We start from the raw sequence: 15,463 nt of genomic DNA, 5'->3' as shown, positions 1-15,463 counted from the left end.
ATTTATTTTATGCTGCTGGTTGATGTTTTATTTTAAATGGGCAAATGCACTATTATCCATATTTGTGGATAATTGTAATTTTGCCCATTACTGTACTGTATGCATTGGAGGGAGAGGGGCGGGAGGTGTATTTATATCCATGTATTGCTCTTTTTATTTTTTCAGAACAGGGTTGGTACTGCAAGGCAGTGGGGACCCCCAGACACCCGCGGGGACCACCCAGGCACCTCCATGGGCCCCCTGGACACCCGGGTGGACCACCTGTAGGCCCACGGACACCAGCAGGGACTACCCAATCACCCCCACCGGCCTCTGGTGTTAATCCTGTGCATTAAAAATTTTAAAAAATGCTTTTATGTGGGGGTGCAGGGGGTGGGTTGTGTATTGGTGGTTAGTACATATTGTAATGTTTATTGGGGGCAAACGGGATGAGTGAAGGGCCAAGTACCCCCTTCACTCACCCCCTTTGCCCCCAATAAACCTGCTGTGGTTCCTTAACCCCATCATTGCCTTAGCGGTTAGCCGCTAAGGTAATGAAGTTGCTTGTAAATGCATTTTTCATGCATCTGATTCATGCGTTTGGCGATTTAATTTTATTTTCGCGTTAAAAAAAGGCAGGAATGTACTTTTATCTGCGACTTATCGGGGATTACTTTATTGCTGTTTTTGGCAAAAAGGCCCCGATAAGGGGCTTATCGGCGCTTATAGCATAGGCCCCATAATTGGATAGTGTTTCACTTTTTTTTGTTTTTACTTCCTCTGGATGATTATATTGAGTATCTCGATCGTCTAAATTTAACATAGCTTGAACTCAATGGAGTTACAACCTCTATTATATGACTGAACTAGTTAAAGTTGACAACTACTGTAGCTGGCATGTAATTTAAAACAATAATATACAAGAACAATTCTATTTTAGCTCTTATGATGGAAGAGGAGAAGAAACAGTTTAGAATCCAGAAAGAAGCAAGGCATCCTCCACCTTTCGTTTCTTAAAGCGGACACCCATGCCCACCTTATATTTGAAAGCTCCTACAGTATTTAAACTCTTGTGGTCTACAAAGGTAAAAACATTAGCAAGATATTACGGTTTCTTCTTAATCAATGTTATATAGAGTCATTTTGATACCATTACCGATAATGTTTAGTGTTTAATCAGAAATAGAAATATAGATGCATTTTTAACGTATCCAGCTATATAAATATCTCTGACTTATAGGAATTAATAAATAATACTAGCACAACTATTACCAATGGAAATACATGTGTAAATATGTATACTTAATACTGAATACACATCAAAACATGTACATTCTGGTTTATGAGGATTTTAGGAACAAAAGAGATGGCTTCAATCAAGTAGACAGAAATGTATTAAAACATCAAACAAAATATAATAATACACTGTGTGATAGGGCAGAACCTCTGTCAAAAGAGCTTTAACAGAAAGTCTGTATTGGTCTGAGGAATCCAGCACAGAGCTGGTTAATTGCAACTATAGACAATTAACCAGGCTCCACCTGGCTCATCAGACAAGTAGAAAAGCCTCCTGCTTGAACTACTGAAGGGAGCTCTTGAACACAGAAGACAGTGCTGCCGGCACAACACCCTGGAACCAGAGCCTCTATTCCAGGGTGCAGCGGACCCTGGAAACCACTAGAGGGTGTGTCCCCAATGGACACAACCTAGAGACTGACATAAAGAGCACCCTGCTTACAGGTACCTCTTTGGACTTTGGGGTAATACATTGGAAAGAGGCCTATCTTCCCGTCCTTGCACATAGAGAGTTGAAAAGTGAGTTAGCCGTTACAAAGGGATGGGATGTTTGTCTATTTGTATGCTTCTTTAAACTGTATTGCTTAAACCTATGGGCTGAATAAAACTCATGGTTTCTTTGCTCTAAATATGTCTCCCTGATTGTACCTCTGCACATGTCTCTTACACATGGTTTTACTAAATTATACTTCCTGTCATGATAATATCATAAGATATTATGTACTTTCATCAATCTGGTGCTTCAGGGGTTAATGTGATTATCGTGTGTTTTAAAAATAAAATATATTAGGTTTATGACAGGTCAAAACTCTTGCTGAGTCTGTTCAGAGCTTCCAAGAGTATTTAATTGATGGGTCACTAAAAGTACAAGATGTGTTTCATAGGGCTGATGAGATAAGGGAAGTTGTTTTACCAGAGATGGGATTAAAATATGGCTCTCCTGATATTTGTATAAACAGGATCCTTTTAAGATTATATTTTAAGCATCTCCGGAGGGTTCTGCAAAGTTAAGGGGGCATGGCTAAGAAGGTATTCCACACAAGTGAATTAATTAAAAATAAGATAATCTGGTGATAACCTCGATTCTAAATGATAAAGTTCAGATATCTGTAATCGTTGTAAGGAAGGTGCATGAAGGGAAGTCAGACACATGAGGTCTAGAAGGTTGCAAAGGGTAGATATCCATTTGTCACTCAAATTTAGGAGCAAGACTGTCATAGTTAGTCTCATTATGTGCATCATAATCGCCTGAATCTATTAATATGACTCACGTGTGTCTAAGTAGTAGAGAAAGGAAATTACGAATGTGTGTTTGTATATTGAAGGAAAGATTTAAACATATTTTTCCAGGAGTTTTTTTTTCTCTGTCGTTAAACCGTCAACCTAGTAGCTGATTTACGACAGGGGTGGGCTTATGTGGTTTCAATGGGAGAAGAATGGTATATAGGGCTTGCCCTGAATTTATGAAATCAGAATTCAACAAGGGTGTGTTTTGGACCAAACACGTAAATTCTCATATTTGTACGCCAGTGACCTCCCTGGGGAATACTATATGCCATAGGTTAAGTATTGTATAGGGATTTCTGTTTTATGTTTTATCCTGTTATTTTCAGAAACTGGTTGTGTTTACTGTAATTGTATGTTCTTGTAATTATCTTTTTCTGTAATCTGAAGCACATTATTTTTATATATATATTAAAGAATTCTTTAATAAGTAATGCTTTGGGGCTCTGAATGAACTGTTGCATGCTCTGGAGAGAGTAGTTACATTTTCTGACACATTTTGCTAAAGCATATTTTTGTGTGTTAAGTGCAAAGTTTTTTCTATAATAAACAGGGACATGAGACCCTGGCAGATATATTAATTTACATATTTTGCATAATTTATCCGGTGGTGGTAGTGTATAGATATATTTGCAATTAAGTATGGGGTTAATATTAACTAATTGAAAGTACCTTGTGGAGGAGAAATGTGAGTTGACTAGGTTAGCTGTGTGTACTAACCCTGGTTGCAGATCGAAGTCACGTAAACACTTTACAGGAACAAATCCTCCCTAAGCCTGCTGGTCAGAAAGCGTATCGCACAGCAGATGCTAATGCCAGTTATCGACTATGGAGACATAGTATATGGCTCTGCACCCAAAACCCACCTTAGCAAACTTGACACCCTCTACAATTCAATTTGTCGTTTTGTTCTTCAATGCAACTACAACACACATCACTGCGAAATGCTCAAAGAATTAGATTGGTCATCACTCGAGTCTAGGTGCAAAGTTCACCTTTCCTGTCTTGCCTTTAAATTCTTTATGGGCAAGCTACTGAGCTACCTGAACAAGCTCCTCACCCCTACCACATGCAGCACCTATCATCTGAGATCTGACTCCAAAAGACTGTTCATGGTCCCAAGGCTCAACAAAGTATCCGGCCGTTCCTCCTCTTACCGTGCACCCAAACCTGGAACAACCTACCAGAGACTCTCACATCCATCACCAGTTTAAATTGCAGGAAAAACGGCGGTGCATCTGCTGCTGCTGAAGAAGAATTGGAACCAACAAAACTGCAAACTGCAAAGAACTAGGTGCAAAAATTTATTAGTGGCATAATAAAAACAGCCAGAAGGACACTCTAACGCGTTTCACGTGGTATCCCACGCTTTATCAAAGAGGAAATATCACTAAACGATCGCATAGTTAAATACCCACAATTCCCTGTCCAATCCTATGACGTTACGTTATTCAAGCCAATCGGAAGCTTGGGATGCGTCACACCCCTGTAGCTGACGTGAAGCACGTAAGCTTTAAAACACAGCCAGCTAACCTTCACAGAGTGATTGCAGGGGAGGTAATGTATCCTCCCTGCTATGACGCGACGGCCCATCTGGCCAATCACGTGCCTCATGGGGCGGGGATTCCAAAAAGTAAACAAAGAGCTGTTAGTAAATTTACACGGAGGAAAGGAAATGGTGGGTATATCAATGAAACATACAACTTGCTGGGTCACCGCTATAATACCACATTGGTCAGTCCAGTAATGATTTGGTATTGTAATTTCTAAAGTAGCAATGACCCACAAAATAATATAAAAAGGTTAAAAACCACTATCAACACTATAGTGGAAAATTGTTAAAAAAAACACACAAAAAGCTGTTATAATTACCCTCACAAAACACCAAAAAATATATATACAGTTAAAAACCTTTATGTGGTATTTACCACATTATTGTACAATTCATGCTTAAACTTAAGCTACAGGGGTGTGACACATCCCAAGCTTCCGATTGGCTTGAATAACGTAACGTCATAGGATTGGACAGGGAATTGTGGGTATTTAACTATGCGATCGTTTAGTGATATTTCCTCTTTGATAAAGCGTGGGATACCACGTGAAACGCGTTAGAATGTCCTTCTGGCTGTTTTTATTATGCCACTAATAAATTTTTGCACCTAGTTCTTTGCAGTTTGCAGTTTTGTTGGTTCCAATTCTTCTTCAGCAGCAGCAGATGCACCGCCGTTTTTCCTGCAATTTCTACATATACCTCTCGGTAGGAGCACGCTTGACAGGACCAGGATATCCTCAAGGTCAGCAGTGAGTAATTTATTACTTCATTCATGTGATCAGTCCCACACAGCACCCATACTACCACATAAGATCTACCTATCAGGCTAGTGGTTATATACATGGGAGTGTGTTTATTGGTGGACTATTTGGATTCCTGGGTCTCATGAACTGTCTTATGCAATGAAGATATTTATTGATTTATTACGTACAAAGTAATTGTCTGCTCCTGGTTAGCATCACAAGTGGGAGTGTCCCTCCCCTTTCCTGTTTTTGCACCACCAGTTAAAGTTCTTTCAAATCTAAGGCTGTCTCACATTTTAATCTGGTCTGTAACTGTTACATACGCCCATAACATATATTTTCTTTAACTGTGCATGCAATGTCTTGTATATAATGTATACCCTGTTCATTTATGTATCTGTATTTGTAACCATGTATTATTTGTCTTAACTCTGTGCCCAGGACATACTTGAAAACGAGTGGTAACTCTCAATGTATTACTTCCTGGTAAAATATTTTATAAATAAATAAATATCCACCACCAGTTTAAGTTCTTTCAAAACTAAGGCTGTCTCACATTTTAATCTGGTCTGTAACTGTTACAGACGCCTATAATATACATCTTCTCTAACTGTGCATGCAATGTATTGTATATAATGTATACCCTGTTCATTTATGTAACTGTATTTGTAACCATTTATTATTTGTCAGATTAACTATGTCCAGGACATACTTGAAAACGAGAGGTAACTCTTAATGTATTACTTCCTGGTAAAACATTTTATAAATAAATAGATAAACTTGTGTGCTGTTCATGACAGATGGTATATGGCGGAAGGTGAAAAGTGGGCAAGCTTGCTGTGTATTAACCCTTATCTCATATGCCAGTCATGTGCTCACAGGTGTGCTATATGTGATACTTCCTTATAAGGTTTGTACTTAACACATTCCTAACAAAACAAAACAATACAATACGATATTTACAGAAATATTTACAAGTACATAAAATTCATGATCATAATTACCTAAGGTGATGTCTATTGGAATTCCAACAGGATATTTCTGTCTCATTTCTCTCTCTCTCTCTCCTCTCCTTTTGACTCTCTCTACTGACTGGCCCCTGCACATCTAATATGCGACTTTCTGTCCATTTCCCAACATGTATGAGGTTTGTGATTGGTTGGGAAAAATATACTACTAACTAAAGTGTGTGTGTGTCTTAATCTCATTGGATATCTTAGAATTCCTATTGATGCATAATCAATCTTGCACTGTAATACCCCTGTTGCAAGGAAAAAAGGTTTCCCAGAGTTTGATCTCTGATAAGGAATGTGCCTCTGCTTATCCCTGGGGTCTAAATGTTAATTACATAACACAAGTTCTGGGATACAAACAAAAGGGTGTGGAGTACCTTTGTTTGTTCCTTGTCCTTACTCCTTGCATATTAATATAATGTATTCAAAGTGTTAGCTCATTTTCCATGGCTCCAGGGACAGTAAATTGGGCTAGATTTGTATGCAGCTCAGTTTTTTTCTTCTTTAAATTAATTAAAAAAAACAAAACAAATGTAAGAAGGAAAAGGTTTTTACAGTCGCCATAGGAGCAGCTTAGTATAATTTTTTCCCAGCCAAATGATGTTTTACGTTAAAATATTTTGCCAGAAATAAATCATTTGATATTTGAATTTGTTTTTTTGTATCTCCTGGGAAAGCACAGAAAAGTATAGGTTTTTGAGCAACATTACACGGTGTAGAAGGCTCAAGCTTAAATTGAACCATGTGAATTCAGGATGATCCTTATGTTTTTAAGTGCTCCACATATCCTTCCTTTTTTAAGATTTTATAACAGTGCAGAAGATTAAGCGCAAATACCTTCACATCCTTGTATCTCACAAAATTATTAGAGATAATTAAATATAGACTTTCCAGACCCTCGATTATACGTAGCTCCAAAAGATCAGACTGTCCAAAAAGTCTCTGCAAAAGTAACCTGAGTAGAACTATTCGGGTGCGAAAATCTGGGTTGTGTAGATCAAGCCTTCTCTGTGTTGGATGACGTACCATAGTTCATAGTAGAGGAGAGATCCTCTAGCATACATTGGGGAAAAAAGAGGAGAAGAAAAATGCTTAGTTTAAAACCATTCGACATGCAAGTGAAGGTGAGTAAAATGCAGATTGAAGAGATGGGTATACTGTAGGAAACACATTGGTTTCCTAACATTGGTTGGAGACCATCTGAGTGATAATCAGGGAGGCTGTTACAGAAGCGCAGAGTGAAGTGCCGGGAGAACGCCGACACCTCTACCGCAACCAATGGAGGATCAGGTGGCCTTTTATATGTCCTAAAGGCTTTTTACTCACCTTCGCTTGTGAGTTGAATGTATGAGTTGTATCCCTTTTTTAAAGATTGGCTTAACTTTCAGACTCCTTGTACTGTAGATGTTATTTACATGTTTCCGTTATATTTTGGATTGCTAAATATTTATAAGGATTGATTACTCATCTCTTGCGGAAAATACACAGAATATATCAAATCCAGTGTCCTCAAATCTTGAAAAATGGCTTACAGAAAAAATATAAATCGTACAAACATAAAACATTTTCTAGACATACTGTATGTTTTCAATGTTAAAATGTCAAACGGTCAGTTAATATTTGCATGTTTGATATTTTCAAACTCTTGATTTCTTATTTAGATTTGGATATCATGTTTAAATCAGTGAAAATAAATAAATTAAAGGCTTACTTTAATGCATTTAGAACAACTTGCCTTTAAAGTAGATGTTAGGTTATCATCTTTGCATTCCTGCATTATTAGTTTACTGAAGTGCCAACCAGTGTTGCATAAACCCTGATAGTGTCTTATAGCATGTAAGACTGTCCTAACTTTATTGTTTGATCTTATTCAGATTCATTGTAAGCTTTTTTATACTTTTTAGCAAAACAACATTATAGTTCTTTATAGATTAAATTACAGTGTAAACCTTCCCCGTAGGCCTAACAACACACCCTGGGGCAACTACCCCATACACCCACCCCCTCAACCCCCAACAAAGCAGGTTCTCATGTTTAACCCCTTCATTACCTTAGTGGATAGCCTCTAAGGTAATTAAGCTGTTTTTTATTTTATTTTAATTACACAGTTTTGAAGCGGGCTCTCCGGAGCTGAACCCCATTAATTTCAGCCCGAGAGACCCCCAGCTTCCCGAGTTACATTGTCCCAGTATGGGGAGCCGGTATTTCCCTGCATTGTTTAAATCTCCCGCACCACATAACCGGGAAATTTAAACTTTGCTGAGATTCTGGCACCCCATACCGGGGCCTGTATCCCAGGAAGCAGCGGGTCCCTGAGGCTGAAATTAATGTGGTTCAGCTCCGAAGACCCCTGCTTTATTTCTGTGTTATTAAAATAAAATCTGCACGATCACCTGTTAGAGGCGTGCAGGTCTGTTTAGCGCAAGCCTGGAGTAGGTGATAAAAAATTGGAGCTAACACAAGTATTAATAGCTTTTCAAAAAATATCGAAATTTTATGAATACTATTCTTTACTAAAATGTGCAATATTCTCTTTTTTTTTTAATAATCTATGTTTGGAATGCACCCAAAATAAGGTGCCATATTATTGGCGATACATATTGCACCATACGTATTGCACCATAAAAAATAACTCACGTTTTTGGACATACATTCGCATTATTAGGTTATCGAAATGTGATGAATCCAGGCCTTAGTCACCTTAAATAAATATGTTGTGATAAAAGCTTAAAAAGCAGTTGGAATGTATTTGTTAAATGTCGTTAGTCTTGCTATATAGCATACTATATAAAATCTAGTGATGCCATTGAATTGGTCTTATAGACAAATGGAATGTTTATTAGGAATAAGATGTCCAGAGTTGTTTATAAAAAAAAAAAGTATTGAATTTTTTTGACCAAAGCTGCCCTTAAATATCAATTTCATGGTTTAAAAACTTCACCAAATTTGGAATTGTGCATTGCTCAAACAATTTTATTGTGAATGGAAATCCTAATCTGAATTGATTCTTTGGCATAGAATTGTGTCAAAGAGTCATGCATTCCGAATAACCCTGCTATATCAATGCTGCGTGGGAGATCATTTGCAAATAATTAACTCTAAATGACATTGAACAAGAACTGGATACTGTACATTTTAACCGTCATTTATTTATTTATAAAATGTTTTGCCAGGAAGTAATACATTGAGAGTTACCTCTCGTTTTCAAGTATGCCCTGGGCACAGAGTTTTGATGACAAATAAATGGTTACATTAAGTGAATAGGGTTATACATTAAATATAAATACATTGCATGCACAGCAAGAGATAACATATGTTATAGGCATATGTAACAGTTAAAGACCAGATTAAATTGTGAGACAGCTTTAGTTTTGAAAGAACTTAGACTGGTGGCAGCTGTGAGACTCTCCGGTAGATTGTTCCAGTTGTTTGGTGCATGGTAACAGAATGAGGAGCGGCTGGATACTTTGTTGAGTCTTGGGACCATGAACAGTGTTTTGGAGTCAGATCTCAGATAAGTGCTGCATGTGGTAGGGGTGAGGAGCTTGTTCTGATAGGTGGGTAGCTTGCCCAGAAAGTATTTGAAGGCAAGACAGGAAAGATGGACTTTATGCCTACACTCAAGTGATGGCCAATCTAGTTCTTTGAGCATTTCACAGTGATGTGTATTGTAGTTGCATTGGAGGAAAAACAGCATAGTGATCACATGTAAAGGGTTCAGATACTAAATGATAAGTTAAGGAAATTGGGATGAAGGAGTGACTGGAAGTAAAGGCTAAAGCTTAACATCCTTTTGTAGATCTGTGACATAGTGTGTAAAGGCGAAAAAGAAAAAATGTGAACAAGCGCTAAAGATTAAAACACCAATGTGACAAGTAAAAATACAAAATATAATGGCTGCCTAGAAATACTGTCAGTACTAACAGAAAACACTTGGAAACAAAGAAAAAAACCTGGCACCAAAAGTTCAATGGATAATCCTGTACTCCTCAGGGGACCAGCACACTTGCTTGACAGGCCATGTAGGGGAAAAACACAAACAGACACAGATCATAGTGCAACTCTGCAGGGTTAAAACAGGTCTACACTACACATACAACATAGAGACTCCTAGTGACTATAAAAATACTATTTAATAAATAAAAAGAACTATGCCATAAAATGGTAGGACAATCAGGAACACCGCTGGTCATCCAGGTGGGAAAAATCTGAGCCCTACTTACAAGCAGCAAGGCATAAGCTCGCAATGCAACATAGAGTCCTCTTGGTGCTGATGATATCTTAGCAGAGATGTTATTCTTGCTGCGCCGCGACTCTCGTGCAGACCCTCCCTTCAGGGGTTACCAGGAACAGTGACAGTGACGGAGGCCCGCTTGTGGGGCACACAGCTCTACTCCACGTGAGGCCGCTAAGATATCATCAGCACCAAGAGGACTCTATGTTGCATTGCGAGCTTATGCCTTGCTGCTTGTAAGTAGGGCTCTTATTTTTCCCACCTGGATGACCAGCGGTGTTCCTGATTGTCCTACCATTTTATGGCATAGTTTTTTTTATTTAATAAATAGTATTTTATAGTCACTAGGAGTCTCTATGTTGTATGTGTAGTGTAGACCTGTTTTAACCCTGCAGAGTTGCACTATGATCTGTGTCTGTTTGTGTTTTTTCCCCTATATGGCCTGTCAAGCAAGTGTGCTGATCCCCTGAGGAGTACAGGATTATCCATTGAACTTTTGGCGCCAGGTTTTTTTCTTTGTTCATAGTGAGTAAAGGCGCTGACTTTTAAAACGAAGACCCTCACTTTGAAGCAGATGACCCCAGTTCAACTCCAAGTGTCAGCTCCCTGTGGCTTTGGGAAGTCCTCTTATCTTCCTATGCCTTAGGCAAAAAACATAGATTGTAATCCAGCAAATTCTACACCCTAAAAAGTACTCCCACACGTTCACTTCTCACCTCCTCTCTATCTACTTCTTGCTGCTGTGGATATCTAACCCAATCCTGGACCCATCCATATACACACCTGCTCTCACCCACGCCTTCCTGTCTCCTCCTCACTCCCTGGTAAGGGTGTTATTCAATGTAACTTAATACCTATTACTTTCCTCCATTCTTTCTCTCTTCCCTTCTTTTGTGTCCTCTAGAATGTCCACTCCCTGGCTAACAAGGCTCTGAAGGTACATGACCTCTTCTGTTATCATTATCTTCAGTTCTTTACTGTAGCAGAAACCTGGTTCTCACAACATGACTATGCTGTGGAGACTGTTGTCTCCTATGGTGATGTCTCTCCCACACTCCACACCCCAGTGGAGGGGTGGGTGTCCTGCTCTCCTCCCATTTCCAATATAAGCTCTGCTCTTTGCCTTCATCCATTACTTTCTCTTGTCCAGCTTTTCGACACGCTCTCTCTCTCTCTGCATGTATGTAAAGTTTTAAACAACCATAAGTTTGTAACCTTACCAATGTAACCAATGCATACAATCTTTCTGCTGATGCTCAAATGGGTTAAATTGTTCTTGGTAACATTCACTTCATGCTCAATGATAACATTGCTGTGGCAGAAATATAATTGAGTAGCAAATCCAATTACCACTCTGGGTTGTTTTCCAGATAGATCTCTCCACTGTGTATCCTATGTAGAATATTAAGAAATCTGTACTCTGGTATTACAGTGTTCCTATCTACTATCACTTTCAAAGTTTGACAGAAAATCATTTTAATGCAACTCTGCTGTCCAACAATCAAAAAAGAAACAGCAGCAAGAATCAATTTTCTGTACAACAGTTGTTATTGTCCATTGACAGCATGCTATGTTCTGTTCTTCCTAAGTGCAGTACAATTACCTATTCAGACATGTTCCTAAAAAAGGACTTGGATTTATTTGTCAATCTTTATTACGTAAGTCGATTAGATTTAACAAAAATTACATAAAAACAGTAGAATGGCCTTAGATTTAAGTTCCAAAAATGAGTGCTTTACTGGTGATTATAGTATGCTAATGTAAGGGGGTGTTAGGAACCTCTTGTGGCTCAGAGGGAGTATGGTAGGTTCCGCGGCGGCACGGTAGTACAGGGCGCCGCCATGTTGTTGCGCAACCTTGCAGAGAGCACTGATAGAGTGGAAAGGTTCCGTTGAGGAACTACAACTCCCATGAGCTCCTGGGCAGCCACCTGACTTGAGGAGCCAATCAGAAGGCTAGGATTGCGGGAGGAGGAAAGGGAAGCGTGGGGGAGAGACCACGCTAGTTAGAGGGGATCCGGAAGGTAAAGGAGGAGGGTGTGTGCGTGCAAGGGGTCTGTGACCCGCCTGCATAGGCTAGCTTTACCCCGCAGGCCCTTAGGAGAACCCCTGAGTCACAGTAGGCTGCTGTGCTGCAGGGACGCCCATAGTGGTAGCGATCAGTCACCTTACTGTGTAGACAGCTAGGGACAAGTGTGCTGAGCAAGTTGGTGGTGAGCTGTTCGGGACCAGACAGCTGCACAGCGGACATCAACGACAAGCAGAGGATTCGTCTGATCCTTTTCGAAGTTGTTACCGGTCACCTTTGCGACCGGAAGGTATTTACAGCAAGTGCACCAACACCGGTCAACAGGCACTGATCCCACCTTAGGCGTAACTCTGGGGACACTAGTGAGTGGCCAAAGGCCTAATACACGGAGCAATCCTTTCTATTAAGTACAAGGACACGGTGTGTGGGGCACGCGGTGACAGAGACATACTCATTGCGAGTGTGGCAGAGCCACTACTATTCAAGGACAATACTCTGTAGAAGCGTGGCGGAGCCACTAAGGTTATAAGGACATTACTAGTTAGCTGTGTTAGGGTATAAGTGAATAAGCATATAGTATAAGTGTGTATGTTATGTGTTGATGCAAGTTATAGAGTGCTAAGGTTATCGTTCATTACAGTAAAACTGGTTGCAATCATGTGTTGTTATGTTTCTTGCCCAGGGGAATCTTACACAATGGGGATCCTGGGTAAGTGGAGGCACTGCACTAATTAAGTGTTACCCCAGGCTCCCAGCTAGCGGAGGCTCAGATCTCCTGGAGCCGCAGGTGTGTGCAGTGACCCGTAGTCTCTTTAGAGTGTCAAAAAAAGGTCTACACTTATGTAGCCAGGTGTCCGCCCCCCTCCCCCCCCCCATCTGTCCCCCTTGCCTGCGCTTCGAAGCACTGCGGTTGATTAGCGGTGTGGCCGGGTGCCGTTGAAATGGCAGACAGACCCGCCGGGAGCAGAGAGCGGCCGGAGGCAGTAGAGGAGCAACTGGGTCGCCGGGATGGACGCCAGTAAGGGTGCCACAATGTTAAAGGGGCTGTGCGCATGTGCAGTAGTGCGGCCGCCATGTTAGGGAGGTGCTCATGCGCAGTAGACTGCAAGCAGCGGGGCCATGTTAGAACCTGATCCGCAGGGGAACTACAAGTCCCATAGTGCACTGCGGTCTTGGATCACATGCAGGCAGCAAGCCCATAGGGCGACTCGCTTCCTCTGAGGTGAAGTTGGATACATTTGGCATGGAGCCAGGACAGAGAAGGGGAAGGTAGGGTCTGGATGTCAGTAGCGGATTACCCCCTTAGGTCCAAGATATGTCCCACTCACTTGATAGATTGTGGCTGCTTCAGGGAAAGGCCCCAGATAAGGATATTTCCCCAGTAGCTTGATAGTAATAGTGCCAGTAAAGATGCCACACGGCAACCTGCGGCCTGTGGTCTGGGACCAGACCACCACTGCACTATCAGAAACTCAAAGGTGAGACCCTCATACCGGAGTTCACCACACGCAGATGTCTTCGCGGACGATGACGTCGCTGGATCAGCGGATCCCTGTTTGTTAGTCGGCCGCACAGGGTACTGGAGTACCCGGTAGGTACCTCAACAACATGCACCAACGGTTCAAGGGTAGCGCTACGATACACACTTTTGGGTGGGCCTTGACATTGGGGTAAAGGATATCAGGGTATTTGTGCCAAGTACACTTTGTACTGTGGGGACACTTGTGTGGTATATTGGGGTTGGGAGTGTTATATACTGTGTGGTAAAGGTATAAGGTATATTTGTTCAGTAAAAACTGTTGTTAATACTTGTGGCGTTGTTACGGTTTTCATTGGTTCCTGTGCAGGGATCATCCCACTGTGCTGGGATTCCTCATGGGTGGAGGCCCTGCACCAAGGCGGACAATTGACACCCCAGGCTCCCAGTGGCAGAGGTTCAGGCCTTCTGGTAGCCAGACAGGTGACAGGAGTACCGGTAGTCCCTTTAGACCAGGCCTGCACAAATCCAGTCCTCGAGGGCCGCAAACAGGCCTGATTTTCAGGATAGCCCTTCTTCAACACAGCTGGCCCCAATTAGTAGCTCAGTCGTACTGAGACACTAATTGAGACAGCTGTGCTGAAGTAGGGATATCCTGAAAACCTGGCCTGTTTGCGGCCCTCGAGGACTGGAGTTGTGCAGGCCTGCTTTAGACAAATATCCATGAACTAGTATTTACATATAAATAAAGAAAGACGATGATTTTGAGTGCAGTAACTGAATGCCTTATAGTATTGTTACACTCGCCTTTAGCAGGAATTGAGATTGTGGAATGACACACCTTTTCCAAAATAGAAAGAATAACAAAATGCCACAATCCCATAGAAAAAAAATAAACTCTACATTATGGTTGCCAACACTCCACCTGGAATCCGATGGCAGTACATATGTGAATGGATTTTTATATTTATTAATCATGCCAATGTTTTGGTGTAGTGATATGGTCCCTTTTTAAGGTTATAGAAAAAGGAGATCATGTACCAAAATAAAAACTAAAAGGCCACATATTATGTAATATTCAGATGTGGCCCATGTGGACGTGTGTATGTGTGGGGAAAGTTGTTAACCTCAAACTTGTGCCCAGTTTGTCTCTGACCTCCATACAAGGAATGCATACTATACCCAAAAATCATCACACCACATCCCATTTACGCGGCCACTACCTAGATTAATGTAAGGATTTATATTTAAGGATACAGTGTTCTAACCCCAACTGCCCCTCCCCCCACCAAAAAAATTAGTATAAAAATGTAGCAAAAATCCCACTTTAAGAAGCAGGATGGTAAAACGTGTCCAAAAATGGAAAATTACAGCTCAAAGTAGCAGGCAGTAGATAGTACTTAGTATATTTTCAATTTAATATACCATTAAAAGTTACAGTGCTTATACAAAAAGATTAAATAGTTTGAAATAAAAGAGAATAAAACAGAAACCTATACTTTACCAAATGATGCTGCAGTAAACAGGCTGTTTAAATTACTTGAAGTAGGTAACCCTTGGGGATCATGGGAGGCCACACATGTGCAACGCATTTCCTAAGAGGAGTCAACTTTCTGGGTTTTCATCTTATATTCATTATTACCATTTCATTATGATCTGTGCCAATACACATACACTGGCGACACACTTTATTCGAGCTCGGCTAGTCCCACGAATTCGGGTATACCCGGGTGTATTGAGGTTTGTGACTGTTTTCTGCCCGAGTGCATTGAGGTATTTTCCAGGCAGGGATTGAAGCATTTTATTCCCGCTGGCTGCAATACTGCACAGTATATATATATATATACTGCATTACAA

General features: G+C 40.7%; 1 protein-coding gene across 2 annotated transcripts in view; it reads left to right on the top strand.

Moving 5' to 3' along the window:
* Positions 1-15,463, top strand: part of LOC142464908 (cytosolic beta-glucosidase-like) — a 151,186-nt gene that overhangs the window by 78,828 nt on the left and 56,895 nt on the right. Inside the window, exon 7 of one of the 2 annotated variants that reach the window (XR_012787753.1) lies at positions 920-1,064. The gene's annotated coding sequence lies outside the window, so the exon portion shown is untranslated. Of the gene's footprint in view, positions 1-919; positions 3,803-15,463 lie in introns of those variants that run through there. The other variant, XM_075568601.1, reaches the window with a different exon arrangement.

The sequence above is a fragment of the Ascaphus truei genome, chromosome 1, assembly GCF_040206685.1.
Source record: "Ascaphus truei isolate aAscTru1 chromosome 1, aAscTru1.hap1, whole genome shotgun sequence".
In the NCBI taxonomy this organism is placed as follows: domain Eukaryota; kingdom Metazoa; phylum Chordata; class Amphibia; order Anura; family Ascaphidae; genus Ascaphus; species Ascaphus truei.
Note: the sequence above shows the minus strand (reverse complement) of the source record. Positions and strands in the feature narration are given on the sequence as shown.